Source organism: Crotalus tigris, unplaced genomic scaffold (genome assembly GCF_016545835.1).
Source record: "Crotalus tigris isolate CLP2741 ecotype Arizona unplaced genomic scaffold, ASM1654583v1 scf7180000017546.9332058, whole genome shotgun sequence".
NCBI lineage: Eukaryota > Metazoa > Chordata > Lepidosauria > Squamata > Viperidae > Crotalus > Crotalus tigris.
Window position 1 is genome coordinate 7749304 of NW_024096465.1, and position 18548 is coordinate 7767851.

The following is an 18548-nucleotide window of genomic DNA, read 5'->3' on the forward strand; positions in this document are numbered from 1 at the left end:
TTGTTTTTTATTCTGATTATTTGGGGTGTTGATGTTTGGATTGTTTTGTGTGCTGTCCAAGGTTGTTGTTACAATATGTGTGGCTATGTAAGTCTTTTTAAATCAATCCATCAATCAAATAACACAGGGTTAGCACAGTTCAGCCCCAAGCAATCTCATTTGCTAATGAAATAAATGTTGCTATGTAGGCAAATCATGGGGAAATCAAGAAGAAGCTGCTCTTGTAAGTTTCCTAATCCAAATAATACCTTCAAAGTAGTTTCACTGGTGGAAAACAAAAGCCTGGTAAGTTATTTTTAAAAAAATCTGCACCCTCAAAAACTAAACAAAATTAAAGACAATTGTAAGACCAGTAAGTTATGTTCTAATCCAACGTGTTATTACCCCACATTACTATAATAAGACTTTCTTCTGAGGAAACACGCTTTGGTTTCCAATGGTAGGCATTCTAGTCCCTCCAGTTGGACTATGCTGTTGTCAAAGATTCTGATATTTTTAAAGCAGTAGCTAAGTAAATAAGAAAAACACATTTTCTCTCTTTTGTTATTAACAAATGAATATTCAACTACTGTAGGTATCTGAACATGTTTTCAGCTCCTTCTCCCTTCTGCTTGCCCCTTTGTCTTGTTTCCCTAACGTCAAAGTCCTGATATCAGAAAAGTTGCATATTTATAGAATGATTTTTTTACACACAAAAAACAAGCAATTGGATAGAATCCTAGTGACAACTAGCCAATCAAGCAACAAGGTTAGGGAATTCTTGGATTTAATCCATACAACTAAAGGCATCAGCTTGGAGAAGGCTACAGTAAAAAAAAAACAATCCATTCTGTAATAACACAAGAGTTAGAAATGAAAAAGTAGGAAGAATGGAAGGAAACTAGACAAAGATCATTAAGGGTAGGATTGGGTCATATCTAACTTTTGCTTTTGAACTTGGCAATGTTATTTTCCTTATTGTTTTACTTAAATAGATTTCCTTTCATCAGAACAGGCACTCCCTTAGACTCATTTCATTCAGAATAGTGTGCTATGAATAAAAATAAATATTCTTTTATATTTCAAGGCTTGCTGAAACAAGAAGACAATTGAAAAAAAACTTGCATATAAAAATTATGGGGACAAATTATGGATGAACGTTATTCAGGTATAATTCAAGGGACTAGTTATGATCTATAAAGGCCTTATACGACATATAGCCTAGTTATTTGAAGGACTTATCTCTTACGGTATCAGCCAACCATTATGATCTAACAGGGTTGGTAAATTCCTGTTTCCTTCAGTCCAACAGTGTCATTATCAGATTGCAGAAACATGTCTCCTCTGTCATCGTACTTGACCTCTGGGATAAAGTTACCCTTAAGAACTGGGTGGCCCCCACCCTGATGCCATTCCATAAAGGCCTGGCTCTTTTCCCAGGCTTTAAGCAAGGAAGTTGGGAGTCCCTTGTTAGTTGCTGTTGGCCAGCTTTGCCATATTGTTTTTTATTAGGATTGTATATTGTTATTTATTTTTATTCCAGGAGCCACACAGACGTGGTGTCCAAATCAAATCATCATCAATAATAGTATCAAAATGCTATTTCATCAGTATCAAAATCAAAATATCAAAAATAAAAAAGTAACTCCAGAAGGAGGAGGAATCACGATACATTAGGATTGCACTTCCGCACTTGAGACTGAGGCACAACTTGGAGGTCATCTTTGAGTCACAATTTCGGTTCAAAGAGCAGCTGGCGGGTCTAACCAAAAAGACCTTTGCGCAGATACACTTAGTGTACCACCTGAAACATTCCTAGACTAGAAGGCCATTCAGACAGTCACTTATACCCTAATTGCCTCATGCAAGGATTACTGTGATATGCTTCACATAGAACTGTTTTGAAGACCACTTGGAAGCTACAGCTAGTTCAGAATTCAGTGGTGCATGCAGTGTTGGCCATGCCTCATTAATATCTTAATGACCATGCTTATTCACAGTCAACACTGGCTTCTCGGAGCAATTCATGGAGCTGGCTATTTACCTCCAAAACCCTTTATGGCAGAGGCCTGTCTCTAGTTGCCTTTGCCCATCCAGTAATATCAGGCAGAGTGGTCACCACTTAAGCATTATCATTTTATCGGTCATAGAAAGCATGCCTTCTCTAGAGGGGCTCCTGCCCTCTGGAATGATGGGTTTCTATCCTCAAGATTTGAATCACCCCCAAACACACACACACACACACACACACCATGACATTCAAGAAGCTATCAAAGACTTGGTTATTTTCCCTTCTCCTATAAGAAGGTTGGATAAATTGTGTAAATAAATAATTTACAAATATTCTATATAGTTATAAATACCATAATTAGATTCTTTCCCTAGATGCATATTTATGAGAATAAATATTCAATCTAGTCTCTGATTATATAAAAAGATAATTGTTTTCGCAAGTTGGGCAAATTTTTTGCAATAATATAGACATGTCTTTTTCTTGGTAGAAATATTGAAATAGCATGTTGTTGATGGAAGATGCTTCCTAGTCGAATCTACAGCCTTTATATAATGTGGTGCTCTCCCATACAAGTGTCAACATCGTATGACTAACCTTGGTTGTTGTTGTTGTTGTTTTAATCATGCAAGGTCAGTAGGTTCTGTATACAAATTGCATAATTATCATACTCATGTAGCTTTTTTTTCTGAGACAGCACAAGACTCAGGATGGCAGAAATGGAGTTGAAAGCAAGTTTACAATTTCTAATGGGGAACTCGTATTGATAAGACCCTTTGTTTTACCAATCAGACTCCATATCTGGTTTATTTCAAAGTTAGGAAAACTCTTGACCTCACATATCTTCAAAACGGACAGAATTGGAGAAAAACTATATTGGAATGTACCTATAATTCTTGGAAACCCAGCACATTTCCAACTGAAGAACATATAAAACCAGCTTGAAAAGTGGTCGGAATTTACTATTTTTCAGTCTTTCTGGGTAAGCCAGACAGGAAACATGACTAGATGAGCTAATTCTACTTTATTGAAAGACTACATTGACATTAATCTTGCAAGTCTGAAGGCACAAATTTCCTATTGCCACTTTTAACCACCTGAATAATTAGGGTGAGTCCTTCCTAAATGTCTTCCTTGGACCATTAAATCATTAGGTTCTCTTGCCACTCTAGTCTGGTCATTTCCTAGGCAGCATCTCTTCCCCTAACCACCCAAGATCATCCACAGAGTTCATTATAAATTTGAAGCACAATTTGGGGGGACATGAATGTGGAATCAGAACTAGGATGCTAAAAGTTTCACTATCGTCATGCCCAGTTATAGTCCATAGAGTCCAAAGCAATTTGCTGAGTATTGAGATGCTTTCTTGAATGCCATTTGGGCAAAAAGTCAAAACTTAAACAGTACAAATAAATTGAAATAAATTAGGATTTTTCTATACATAAATTACTTTTTTTGCATTCACGTGCATAAATGTAACATAAAGCATAACGAGGCTTTTTTAAAAAAGAAACAAACAAACAGAATATGGTTCTCTTTCAAATAGCTTTGTTCAAAAGCTTCAAACATCTGTTCACAATGAAGGAGAATATTAAAAATGGCATGAGAAAAATAATTAAAAGCTGTGTTTATAAGAATGGAAATCTTTGTTGCAGAATCCAATGCATGTTTTCTCTTTATCATGTCCCATTGCATGAATGTGAACAGCTACTCCTTGACAGTAGAGTCTTTGCCTTAGCACTATTTTGACCAGAGTTGGTAGCATTTGGTTTTCCAGAAATGAGGCTACAGCATCACAGATGGGTAGATTCTACATTGTTGGTTAAACCACAGATCATTCTATCCCTTGTATATATGCTGCATGTCCTGCATATTCAACAGAGAAATTAAACAGGAAGGGGTTGTTCTAATCTCTTGACAGCTGCTGCCTTTATAGCCTACAAAATATTTTACTAGTCTGATTTTTACTCATGTGAGGAACTGCCCAAAATTGGGATGGAATGCTCTGTCTGTTGACCATGAAATTTTTTTTTCTAGTTAGTTAGTAATATGCTGCTATGAATTTTTAGAAGCAAATTTTCAAGGAACCTTGCCTGAATGATTCTCTTCCTAGTTTCAAGTATAGCAAAACTCAAAAATTTCAAAACTCTAACGTGCTCAGAAGCCAAGATCATAACTCAGTTTAATTCTTTGAATTCTCTACAATCCTGGCTAGACTGTTTCTCCAAACATGTGTCATAGCATTTTTGAAAATATATCCCATTTAATGTTGGTGACTTGGTATGTTCTTTGACTGATGATTGGAACAAATATTTCTGATTGACCTAATCATCCATCACATAAATTACCTATCTGGAAACGGCAAAGTAATTTCTCTGTGGAGAGATGGCTGAAGTCAGAGGACAAAATTTAAAATGACACAATAAAATAGTATCAGGTAAACATTACATCTGACACCATCTAGTATGCCAGATCAGCTGGCACTTCATCAGCATAAACCAGTTGTTCACTCTTGATCTAAACCATGGGTCAGCAACCCGCGGCTCTGGAGCCACATGTGGCTCTTTGAGCCTTCTCCTGCAGCTCCCAGTCCTCCTCTGCCATTTGCAGAGAGAGAGACAGAGAGAGGCATTGCACTTCCCCCCTCTCTCTGTGTGTGTATAAAAAAGAGAGTGGCCTCACGCTGTTCTCCGACAAGCTGACAAGCTTATTGGGCAGGGCTCCTGCCTTTGCTGCGTCTCCACAGAAAGTAGCAGAAAGCAGCATCTCTCTCTCTCTCTCTCTCTCTCTCTCTCTCTCACACACACACACACACACACACACACACACTCACTCACACACACACACACACACACACTGAGTGAGGGAAGAGGACTGGTAGACCAAGGGCAGGAGAGAGCCAGCCCAATAAGAATGTGTGTCAGCTTGTCGGAGAACAGCGTCAGGCCAGCTGGCCAGGTGAGCAGAAGATCGGAGAGAGTGGGAGAGAAGGGGGGAAGAGAAAGCGGGAGGGAAGGAGAGAGAGAGAGAGAGAATTCATGCACAGCAGCCTCTATTTCTTTTTAATTAAACTCTTCAATCAAGCCCCTTCCTCTGGCGTGCACGCATGCACGCGCAAGTTTTGCAGCTCCCAGTGTTTTCTTTTCGGTGGGAAAAGGGTCCAAGTGGCTCTTTGAGTGTTTAAGGTTGCCGACCCCTGATCTAGACTCTGAACTAACCAGAACTATGATGTATTAAGGAAGTTAGTTGATTAGTTCATAACTGAGACCAGACACTTTTAAATCTCATCAGAGAAGGAGAGGGAAGACTAGTGCCTGAGACAATATAATGCATGCAGAAAAAGACCACTAGGACTTGTAGCAATAAACTTCAGCAACAAACTGCTAAATTTTAGGTCTCTGGTTTCTTTCAATAAATTTGTGATTTAGCCTAAGAAGTAGTGACTGTCCCAATTACACTTCACTTGTATTCTAATCACCATCTAATCACCATATCACAATGCATCTCAGTAAAATTAACATGATTCCTTGTAGCAGGATTGTACTTTTCATTAGGACCTTTGAATGTCCTGTTTCCCTTGTTCAGGTATTGGTACAAGCAAGACCTAAGAGTATCCTCTGATAACTACTATCAACTTCCTTATGTGTAAATTAAACTCAGCTTTACATTAAATGCCTCTTTTTCTTATAGTTGAAGATATCACTAACAGCTTCTGGAATTCTTCCAGCATTCCATATATTATAGAACTGCAGCACACCTATCACAACTATGCAATTCTGGGCTGGGCATGGATAAGGGGATAATTAGCCCAACTTGCTTGATGAGGTACAAGCCTGCACTTTTAGAAGAGGACATTAAAGAATGCCAAATACCAAAGACAGGTTTCATCTGGAAAGATTTACCTATTTACCTCCTGCAGTATCTACTACTGCTCTGAGTACAAAAACAGGTTTTGAAAAGGAAGCCAACTTTTTCTACAAACTAGTTAGAAACAAGAAAACTATTTTAGTTTTGTCAGTTAATTAAAATGTATTTACCACGTAGGGGTTTCATGTTAATTAGAAATGGAAGATTTTCCATTTCTTTTTCATTTATTTCTTTAAATCAATTAGTTCATTTAACATATGAACAAAGATTTCCTATGCTTTTTTATAAATGAATACAGTCAACACATCATATGCAGAGTTTTAACAAGTTTCCCCCCCCCATTGAGAAATGAAATGATTATATACTTTTTTGCTATTCTGTAGCTTCCCTCTACAGGGTTTCGTAGCTGAGAAATATATCATAGTGTCTTCAAATTATGTATTTTGACATGTGCATGCATTTGAAGTTTAACAATTTATCGGATATCTACAATTATATTTTGCTCTAAAGCAGGGGTGTGAAACTGCCAGCCCATGGGCCGGTTTCATCATACCGAAGCCATGCCCACCCCATTGCCAGCAATGCAAAAAGAGTCACAATACATAGCAACACTTCACATGATGTGGTGAGTTTGACACCCTTGCTCTAAAGAGTTCTCAATCCAAAAAATTGTCATGCCATGTCACCTTATTAAATTGGCATCAAAACTGAGATAAGTACTATTCTGGTAAGCTAATATTGCATATACGTGAAAGACCTATTTTGAAATATAATGGCAGCTAGAAGAAAAATCAGTAAATCAAATGAAACTTCCAATAGAAAATTTTGAAATTATTGATCATGATCATAATGATCATGAATTCAAAAAAGTCTAAGTTACCTTCATTCATTCATCTGCCAACTAGGAAAATAGTGTTCTAGATTCTACAGGTAGAATCAGTCACTTCACAACAGTTTGAAGTTATAATAGTGCTGAAAAAAGTGACCTATGACCTATCCTGAAGTTATGACCACTGTCCTGTAGACATGTGATCATGATTCAGATGCTTGGCAACTGGCATTCATTTACAATAGTGGCAGCATCCTGTGGTCACATGATTATGATCTGTGACCTTCCCAGTTTGGCTTCTTTGTGTCAAATAATTTAGTTACATTTTACATAGCATACACATAAAACAATATAAACTAACAATCAAGAGAAATGATAAAGAATAAAAAGAGAATAGGGCTAGAAATATGAAAATGTATAAAGAAAAAGAAAAGAGAACACAAATATAATGAATGACTTCTGACTTTTTCTTCCAAACTTATAAAGGACACTTACATTCGACTCTTAGTTTAAGGTTATAATAAAATGTCCCTTTTCCTCTCTAAAGAAAAGGCGAAATAGAAATTAAGAAAAAAACCCTTTCCCCTTTTTAAATTTTAACAATCATCAATTCCATTTGTCAAAATTTGATTTTTTTCCATTTCCTACAAAACAGTTTCAGTCGGCTTCTGACAAGCAAAGTCAACAGGAGAAGCTGGATTTGCTTAATAACTATGGTGATTCACTTAATAAGCATGGCATAAAGGGTGGTAAACTAGGTGCGATCACATGATGCATCGTTTAATGACCATGCCGCTTAACAACAAATTTCCCAGTCCTAATTGTGGTCGGAAGTCGACCTAACAGAGCTACCTGCATTATCTTTCTAATGCTCCCTTAGTATATTTCAATGAATTCTAAACCTGATTTTTGCAAAATTCTTTTTCCTAAAAGAAACTTTTCCTCTCGCCTGTTTTACCTGCCTCATAGGGCTGTTGTAGGAAAAAAATGGGATGAGGTTACATTGTACCTTAAGCTCTTGGGGGAAAAAAAGGCAGGATCTTTATTAAATCCTTCTTTTATAAATCCCTTAGCTCTTGAATCCTTAGTACTAAAGGGGACTAAATTACAGCCTTTTTCACCAGAATAGAAACTGATGATATCCAAGTATGATATTTCCTGGAAAGCTCCTTTGAAGGCTACTTTGAAGAACTTCTTCTTACGTATAACTTTTTTTCTATTATCATCTATATGTCACATCCTGAATATTAAACCACCTCTTTTTTAGTCTTTCGGCTATTAAGAGGTCCAGAATAAATATGTCTGATATGTAATTCAACATCCCAGTTTTGAGAGAGGATTATCCTTGTTTCATTTAACTTATTAACAAGTGTGATGTGCACATCCTGGGTTCCAACTTTCTCTGCAAGGGAGAAGAAATCCACATTTTTTTTTTTTAGTTCTTTTATTTGGGAAGAAATTAATAAGTGCTCTTTTCATTTTTATTTTCCTTGCTAAGAACTACCATATGTTGTGTTTTATTGGTAATATGTAAGTAGAAAGAGTTCTAGATATTTTAAAGCCAAATATAGGGATTAAAAAAGGCACACACAGCCATCATGGTTTTAATTTGAGGGCCCCAAAAAAGGAAGATGTTTAGAAATAAAAGTTGTCTCCTTGTTTAAATTATGTCTTTACTGAAAAAATAGGGAAGTAGATACACACACATATTGTATATATATTATCCTTTCTGTAAAATGGTCACAATTAATTTACTAATACTCAGCTTTTAGCCCACAAATAATTCCTAAAAGCTTTGTAATACAAATTCAGGTAAGACTGTTTATAGTACTGGATTACTATTATTTCAATTCCAGTACACAAAATGGATGTTTCATTTTATGTTCCTTTTGATTGTTTCCTCATAAGGCGTACTTTTTTGTTGAAAGAGTAAATTAGTTGACAGTTTTCCAAGCCTGGGTTAGGTCTTTGATATGCAAAACAGTACAGAATCTGAGTCCAAGCAACAAATCTGGGTACAATTAATGCTCAATATATGGCCATTCATTTTACAATCATTCAAAGTCACCATGGCCTTGCATAAGTGATTTATGACCATGTAATTTGCTTAATAACCATGTGTTGTAAAACTGGTTGTAAAAAAGGTCCATGTGATGACTAACTTAACACATTCCTTAGCAACTAAAATTTTAGTCCCAATTGTAAAGTCGTAAATTGAGGACTACCTGTAATCCTCTGGCATCCTTCAGAACAGGGGGGAAAAATGGATACTATGCTTGGTTGTGCAGTTAGCCAGATGTTTAGGCTGGATTTGGAATGTTTAACCACCTATAGAATCCTTCCCAAGGACCTTCAGTTGTAAGCCATTGGCAGGTACTATTTTTACCCAATTTCCTTTTGATCTTTGTAGAAATTATCCATGCAATGTTTTTCTTTGCTAGCATTTTGTTCCTGCTTTTATTATATTATTGCAATATTCATGTTTTGTTTTTTGAACATTCAGTAATTTTCAATGTTTAACTTGCATCAATTCTTGTTCTTGGCTATGTTTTACATAATCAGCCAAATCATGCTTTTCTTTGTTGACAGCTGGTTTGACTTGAAGTAAACCTCTACCACCATTTCTGTGGGGCAGGTATAATCTATCAATATCACTATGGGGATGTAATGCATAGTAAATCCTCACTAGCTTTTTAAATTTTTGATCCAAACCACCATATTCCCTTTGTGTCCAGTTATGCCAGTCCAATCAATAAATTGTATAACATATATGGTACAGGTATTGATGACTTCCACCATTCAATTTGTCTTCAGCACTTTTCTTTCTTTAGATATATTCTTTAATAATCACATTTTTAACTTGTCCATGCTTGATTTTGTCTATCTGTAAAATACCCAGATATGTGTAGGCCTCACCTTGTTATAGCTCTTGATGGTTTATTGTATGTGATTTTACCCCAATTTATTGTTTCTGTAGCACATTTCTCTAGACAACATTCCATTGCTATATTTGTGCTAAAAATTCATAGTATATTTGTCAATGACCTGACTTTGATTTCTGATTTTATTATAATGTTATCCCATTTTTTCATATTTTATCAACAAGATGGCAAATATACTTAACACTCCTTCCTTCTATTTTCCCTATAGCAACCACCCTGTGAGTTTGGTTGGGCTAAGATAGCGTGACTGGCCCAAGGTCACTCAGTCTTTAAAGGAAACCTAAAATTCACAGTCTCCTGGTTTCTAAATTAGCATCTTGACTATTACAGTACACCATAGTTTTTGTGGATCCAATCTAAAACAAATAAATAGTACAGACATCAATGTCATCACCTTTATTACTATTTTCAATATAAAAATAAGGATATTTATGAAGACCACTTTCCTAATCCAGTCATTGACAAATACTGTATGAATTTTTAGCACAAATATAGCAATGGAATGGCCTAGAGCAGGGGTAGGCAACTTTGGCTCTTTTATAACTCATGGACTTCAACTCCCAGAATTCCTGAGCCAGCAGCTGGCTCAGGAATTCTGGGAGTTGAAGTCCACGAGTCATAAAAGAGCCAAGGTTGTCTACTCCTGGCCTAGGGAAATGTGCGACAGTAGCAATAAATTGGGGTCAAATCACAAACAGTAATCAAATTAATTGTGGTAAATTAATTGGGGTACTTAGCAGATGTACCTTTGAATTCTAGGAGATGGATGAATAAATGCCTGGATAAATAGATGAATGGATGGATGCATGATATAAAATATAGTTCTCATGGTTATTAATGTCAAAAAAACTATAAAAGTTTTTAGTAAAATTTCAATCAATGGGCAGAAGAAAGATATTTCAGAATACTATAATGAATAACATAAGGTAATATTTTGACTTCAGAAAAGCCAGTACCTAACAATCATCCCAAATTGGAATCATATTCTCTCTACAGCAGAAATGACCAAATGTTTAAAATTTAGAGAACACAGATTTCTGACACTAAAATTTACAAGAAATCACTTATTTGTCTTGGATCCCAGAAATGGCAAGCACTATGAAACTTTCCACTTTTGCACAGGGAAAGCCCTAAAATTCTCTGATAGGAAAAAAAATCCCTTGTGTGGAATTAACATTTCCTTAATTAGGATAAGAGGTTTCAGGCAATCCAACCATCCTGACAACTAACAGATTATAGAAATATTATATTGTCTGATTGCTGTCTTTGATGAACAATGAAGGAGATGATCTTCTCTTCTGTTACTCTCAAACTATGAATATATTCTTTCCAGAGTCATACTGAAACCTGTTTTCTCAGAGTTCAGAAAATTTCTAAAACTGTTTCCCCAGGCTTTTAATCTGTATTACTTAAGGGTACTCTTTTTGTGGTTTGGTGCTCTGGTTTGTTTGTTTTTTAGTTTGTTAGCCATCCTGAGAATTGAGTACAGTAGAAAGCTGGAGTACAAAACAAATACATACCAACATAAGAATACAGAGTATATAAAATCTTGCAGCATAGTTTAGTTACCAAAAAGAGTATTTTCCCTCAATGCTGCCCAAACTATTATTATTTATTAAATTAATTTGCTACCTGTCTGTCAACAACTCTGAACAATCAAATAAAAATTTTTAAAAACAAGAAGGGGCGTTGTCTTACCTGAATGCCTTTTCTCAGTATGATGATGGAGAATCCACGAATGGGTTTAGACCGTCTTCCTGCCCAATTAGACTAAGTCTGACAAAGTTGCCATACCTCTTGCTGGGCTTAAGTCCCACCCAGTTACGATGAAGGTAAAGCTATTGATGATAGTCCAACGTGTTGGCTCCCCTACCTTGGCATAGGACCTGACGGACCTAAAGGGGTGGGTGTGGATTCTCCATCATCATGCTGAGAAAAGGCATTCAAGTAAGACAACGCCCCTTCTCCAGCATGAGGATGGAGAATCCACAAATGGGACATACCAAAGCTGCCCTGTCCCTATGGGAGGGAATCTGTCTGGGCCTGTGTTCTGCTTGATGACGCTACTTGCTGGAGCACTCTCCGGCCGAATGAGGCTTTTGCGGAGGCAAATCTATCCAGTTTGTAATGCCTCATGAACGGGGAAGGCAAGGACCAGGTTACCGCCCTACAAATATCACCAATGGATGCCTGTGTTACCAATGCCATGGATGTTGCAGCGCTGCGTGTGGAGTGAGTGGTGATATGGCTGGGAACTGACTGGGAATGCAATTGGTATGCTCTTGCAATGCAGGCTTTGATCTACCTACCTATGGTTGATGACAAGACCTTCTGCCCCATGGAAGAGGATTGAAAGGAGATAAAGAGCGCTTCCGACTTGCAGAAGGCTGAGGTCCGCTTGATATAATGGCGCAACGCCCTGTGAACATCCAAGGTGTGCCATTGACGTTCTAAAGCATGAGATGGTCGAGGACAAAAATCTGGAAGGATCACCTCCTACGACCTGTGGAACAAAGTATTTACTTTGGGTATAAATGAGGGATCCAATCAAAGGACCACCCTGCCATTGTGAAAAACACATAGGTTTTAAAAACGCATATGACCGATAAAGCAGCCAGTTCCGAGATGCATCTAGCCAATGTGACGGCTATGAGGAAGACTATCTTCTTGGTTAAGAACCGCAGTGAACAGGTCTTGATGGGCTAAAATGGTGGTAAGGTTAGGACCTGCAAGACCCGCGGCAGTTCCCAAGAGGGACCACGGGTGGCTTGGTGTTATTCGTGCCCTTGATAAAGGAACGCACCATGGGGTGCTGGGCCAATGGCGTTGAATTGTCACATGTAAACACCATGGATAGAGCCGCCATCTGTCTGTGGATGGTATTGGTTGCCAAGCCCTTGTTGAGTCCCTCTAATAAAAAATCTAGGATTCTCGGAATGGTGATGGTCGAGAGATCGAGATGGTTCTTAGTGCACCAGTGACAAAAGTTCCTCCACGAGGAGTCATAGATCCTGTTAGTTGAGGGGCGTCTGGAGGCCTGAATCATGGAGATTACGCTCCTTGAATAGTCAGGAGCCGCCGTTTAAGTGCCAGGTGGCTAACTGGAGCCACTGAGGGTTAAGGTGTTGCAGGGCTCCCTGGCTGAGTGCAACCCGATCTGGGGAAATCCTCCACTGGGGGGGGAGATGGAAAGGCTCACAAGGTCGGCAAACCACGGTCGTCTTGGCCAGTGTGGAGCAACCAATATCACCTCTGCCCATTCCTGCAGTATCTTCCGGATGACCGTGGAATCAGAGGTAGAGGAGGAAAGGCATAGAGCAGGCCCTCGGGCCATGGATTGCGGAGGGTGTCCGCCTTCTCCGCCCCTAGGGATGGGAACCGGGAGAAAAACCTCGGAAGTTGGGAATTCGCCGGGAAGGTGAACAGGTCCAGCAGCGGAAGTCCGAACCTCGCCAAGATCTTCCTGAATAGATCGGAATGCAGGCGCCACTCAGAGTGATCCACTGTCAACCTGCTTAAGGAGTCCGCCTGCTTGTTTGCTTCTCTCGAGATGGGACAGGGAGGAGAGGGAGAAAGATGAGGGAGGAGAAGTTTATCTCTGCCTAAGTACTCTGCAGCTGGGCCTCGGTCATAAGGGAACTGGACCGAGTACCCCCTGCCAGTTCACATGGACTTTCGCTGCCACATTGTCCGTGAGCACTAAGACATATTGTCCCACCATTCTGTCGCTGAAGTGGCACAGTGCTAGATGTATGGCTCTGAGCTCCAGCAAGTTTATGTTGTGTTTGCAGTCTGACTGGGACCACCGGCCCTGAGCTAACTGTGAGTGTAGGTGCGCCCCCCAGCTGAACAGATTGGCGTCTGTAGTCAGGGTAAGTCTGGCTGGTTCCTTGAATAAAGAACCTTTGGCTACTGCTGGGGAGGTCCACCACTGAAGGGACTTTAGGGTGTGAGACGGAACCCTTACTTTCTGGTTGGAGGCGCTGATGCCCAGTCTCTGAAATGGGAGCAAAAACCATTGCAGGCTTCTGGCACAGCCTGGCCCATGGCACTATCCCCATACAAGAAACCATTTTCCCGAACAGTTGGGAAAGTATGGCTAGTGTGACCATACGCTCCCTTTGTACCTGCCTGATCAGGGTCCGAATGCTGTCCTGGCATTCTGGCGACAGATAGACCTATGATCATGCCTAGGTGAAGGAAGCGGGTTGAGAGCACTATTTGGCTCTTTTGGAAATTCACCAAGAAACCGTGGTCTGGGAGGGTCCTGATGCACAAGGCCAGGTCCAACCTCTGCAAGGAGGTGGACTGGATGAGGATGTTGTCCAGGTAACATTGGATCCGTACAGGGACTAGTCTCAGGTGAGTGGCCAGTGCTGCCAAGATCTTGGTAAATACTTTTGGAGTGCACGATAGACCGAATGGTAGGGCCTTGTACTGATAATGATGGTTCGTGTAACAGAATCTGAGGAACCTTTTATGGTCAGGGAGGATGGGGACATGAAGGTACGCTTCCGTGAGGTCAATGGATGTCAGGAATTTGTGCCTTCTGATGCTGGCCAGAATGGACTGAAGCGTCTGTATCTTGAAATTTCTGTAAACAAGGTAAGAGTTTAACCCCTTCAGATTGAGTATTGCTCTCCATCCTCCCGAAGCTTTTGGAACAACAAAGAGGATGGAATAGAAGGCCCAATGTATTTGTCCAGCCGGTACTGGTTCTATGGCTCTGATTTCCAAGAGGTGATGAATGGTCTCGCTCATGAATTGTATTTTGACCGGATTTCTGGGAGTTGGGCAAGAAAGGAATCATTCTGGGGGATGGAATGAAAACTCGAGTGGAAGACTGCACCTGATGGTGTTGATTACCCAGGCATCTGTGGTGGTGGCCTCCCATTCATGAATGAAGAACGTGAGTTTGCCGCCTATGGGGAGGGCCGGCCTGAAGTAACTTGTTTCTTCTGAAAGGACAGCGTCCAGTGCCCCGAAAGGGCTGCTTGGCCTGGAAATGCTGTTGAGGCTTGGAAGTGGGACGCTCCGATTAGCGGTCAGGTCTAGGGAGAAAGGGGCGGGGAGGTTGGGCCCACTCTGATCCTGATCCTGATCGAAAGGGAGGCCTATGGGAGTATGGGTTGGACCATCTGTCCTCCCTTCTGTTAAGGTGGGCCAACACCTTACGCTTGTCCCTATTTTCTACCAGGTAAGGGTTGAGCGCCTCAACAAATAGTTGCCCTCCGTGATAGGGGGCGGTTGCCAGGTGCCACTTTGATTTTAGGTACGCTCATCATTGCTTAAGCTATAGGAGTCTGTGGGCTGTGACGTTAGAGGCTATGGCTCGGGATGAAAATCTGGCGGCGTGTAGTGATGCGTCCGCCATGTATTCAGATGTGGCCACTAACTTACCCAGATTCTGGTGGGCATAAACCTGGTCCTGGGGAATCATGGCCTAGAGCAGGGGTAGGCAACCTTGGCTCTTTTATGACTCATGGACTTCAACTCCCAGAATTCCTGAACCAGTATGACTGGCTCAGGAATTCTGGGAATTGAAGTCCATGCGTTGCCTACCCCTGGCCTAGAGCTCCCGTAGCCATATAATGGAAGTCCTGGCAAAGAAGGAAGTGGATATGGACACCTTTACCGACCACGCCGAGGCTTGGTGAGATCTGCATAAGGAAAACTCAGATTTTCTGTCCTCCACCCTTAAGGCCTCAGCCATGTCCCCTGACACGGTAGAAGAAGAAAAAATTGGTGTTAGCGACTCATCCATGGTTGGAAACTCCAAGAGCTCCGATAAGGCTGGGGCGACGTTAAATAACTTTTTGTCCGTTCCCACGGTGAGGTAAGGGTGCCAGGAGTCCCCCATTGCTTTCAGAATGGTGTCCAGAAAGAAGGGGGAACAAAGAATATGCCTGTTCGTAATCAAAGGTTCAGAGAAAAGCGTCTTTGAGTCCTGGCTGGTGGAAGGAACCAGTTGAGGCTCCTGATCCGGGCAAAGCTTGGCCAAGGTAGATGCCTTCAGTAGAAGTGACTTAAATAACCCTGGATCAAATAGACAAACAAAGGGAGACGGGTCAGGAGAAGACTCCTCATCTTCAGACAATTAAATGCCCCTTGACCTGTACTACTCGGAGTCTGAGTCTCTGTCCTGAGGAGTGGTCAGAAGAGACCAAGTCAAGGTATTCTGGGGCGTCCGCCCACAAGTGAGATGGAGTTATGGGTGACACGAATTCTGGCCTGGGCCTCTTGTGGAACGAGGAGGCCATGCCCTGGGCAAATGCTTGAGGAGTTACTCTTGAAGCTGTTCTGGCCCATACCCTGAGGTTCAGTGGAACAAAGTCCGGCCGCTGTGGGTGTGAATGTGGCCTCTGGCACCGACTGGACCCTGGGTGAAGGAGCCATCCATTGTGGGCTTGGCCCCTGACTGAGGGGCAGAACTTCTCCCTGACTGGCTTCACCTTCTGGAAACCAGGCCGTTGAACTAGAGAACCGGATGGGGCAAGTTACGGATTAAAGAGCGAACAATCGTGTGGAACCTGGGAGGCCTGTGTTCAGCTGTTGAACCTTGGAAAACTGCTTCTCTAAGGCTAGGTGTCTCCTGCTGGCCTCTTTCTCGGCCGCCTTAGAGGGCTTCTTTTCAAAGAAAGCTTTGGCCTTGGCCTTCAGCTTTCCTGCAGCCTCCAACCTGGAGGACTTGCGGTTCCCTGGAACTGGGGTGCCAGGAGCACCTTGCGTGATCTGAGATGCCTCGTTGTCTGCCATCAAAAACGGAGATGTCTCAGCGGTGTTCTGAGAGGTATCTCAAGGAATGGGAGCAGAGCACTAGGAAGTGACTGTGCGTCAAGCTGCTGGAAACCAGCAATTGCTTAATGGACCCTTGCGCACTTGTAATGCTCCAGATGGCTGACAATGCCTGATAGCGCACTCGCGGCATACTGGTCAGGCATATGGTGGTGGCAAAACCACAATTGATGAGCACCAGCACATATGTATCTCACTCAGTGGTGGCAAATCACCTCAGTGATAAGTGCCTGTGCCCAAGGCCTAGGTGGTGGCGGCGGGGCCAAAAGGTGTGCTAGCACACTCTAATGTTGTAAGGTTTGGCTATGGGTCCTTGAGGCTTGGGCTGTAATAACTGTGAGCTCACAGGCTCCTCAATATTAGCCAGGCAAAATATCCTAATAGCCCCAATAGGGATAGAAAGGTTTAAGGATTGATGCTGCCTGCAGAGGCTCTGCACCAGATAGACTAATTCCTAGCAAAAGGAGCATTGGCTTATCTGAACGCCTGTTCTCAGCATGATGATGAAGAATCCACCAATGGGTTATTTCAGTCCTCCTGCCCAATCAGACTAAGTTGTCAAGTTGTCACGCCCCTCATTGACCGGGACTTGCCAGTTTCATCGACGGCATAGCCAATGACAACAGTTCGACGTGATGACTCTCAAGCAGGTATCCAGAAAAAAACAAGAACAGGCCCCCAATCCGGACCTTACTAACCACTAGATGGGAGGGCGTGGATTCTTCATCATCATGCTAAGAACAGGCGTTCAGGTAAGCCAACGCTCCTTCTCCAGCATGATGACTGAAGAATCCACCAATGGGACATACCAAAGCTCCTGGAGCCCCTATGGGTGGGAATCAGTTGGGGCCTGTGAACATGAAGGTGTCACTACCTGCTGTAGAATACGTCTACCGAAGGCGGCCTCAGCCGATGCAAACTTGTCCAAGCGGTAATGTCTAATAAAAGGGGAAGGCGAGGACCATGTCGCCGCCCTGCAAATATCAATAGACGCTTGAGTTGCCCATGCCGCAGTGTGGCAGCACTGCATGTGGAGTGAGCCGTCACAGGACTGGGAATGGGTAGGGCAAGAGACGCATAGGCGGCTGCGATACAAGCCCTGATCCACCTACCTATGGTGGAAGTTGACACCTTTTGGCCCATCGAAAAAGGCTGAAAGGATACGAACAGGGCTTCTGACTTACGGAAAGGTGCCGTGCATTTGATATAACAGCGCAAGGCTCTCACGTCTAGCGAGTGCCACTGCCATTCCAAGTCATGCGACGGGTGAGGACAGAAGTCCAGGAGAATAACCTCTTGTGCCCTATGGAACACTATGTTTATTTTTGGAATAAACGAGGGATCTAATCTAAGAACCACCCTTCCTCGTGAAACATGCACAGATCCTTCCTGATCGATAAGGCAGCCAATTCCGATTTACGTCTGGCAGAAGTAATAGCTATCAGGAATGAGACCTTAAGCGACAGGTACCACAAGGAACATGTTCTAAGTGGTTCAAAGGGAGAAGAGGTTAGTGCTTGTAGAATTCGGGGTAGATCCAAAAGGGATACCTATGAATCACAGGGGGTCTACTATTAATGACTCCCTTGAGGAAAGACCTGATGGTCGGGTGTCGAGACAAAGACTCAGAAGAATCCCAAGAAAGTACCATGGAAAGAGCCGCTAGCTATTTACGGATAGTGTTGGGCAACAACCCCTTGTTGACGCCTTCCAATAAGTATTCTAACACCTTGGGAATGGTTACCTGTGACAGACTCACGTGATTCCTGTCGCATTGACAGAAGTTCTTCCACATATGGTTGTAGATAAGGTTAGTCGCCGGTCTCCTGGCAGCCTGAATCATATCGATCACCCCTGACGAATAAGACTCCTGAATCAGGGTGCGGTATTCAAGTGCCAGGCGGTCAACTGAAGCCATTGGGGATCTGGATGCTGAAGATCCCCGTGTCAACCGAATGTGGTTATCTGGAATCCGCCACGGAGCGGAGACGGAGAGGCTCACCAGGTCTGCAAACCATGGTCTTCTGGGCCAATGAGAAGCAACAAATATTACCTCCGCTTGCTCCTCCAGGATCTTCCTGATGACTGCTGGCAACAGAGGCAGTGGGGGAAAAGCATACAAGAG

The 18548-nt window shown here is 41.9% G+C and overlaps 1 protein-coding gene across 3 annotated transcripts in view; it reads right to left on the reverse strand.

The window, feature by feature from the left end:
* Positions 1-18548, reverse strand: part of LOC120304922 (tyrosine-protein phosphatase non-receptor type 14-like) — a 90508-nt gene that overhangs the window by 29208 nt on the left and 42752 nt on the right. The gene's annotated exons all lie outside the window — the stretch shown is intronic.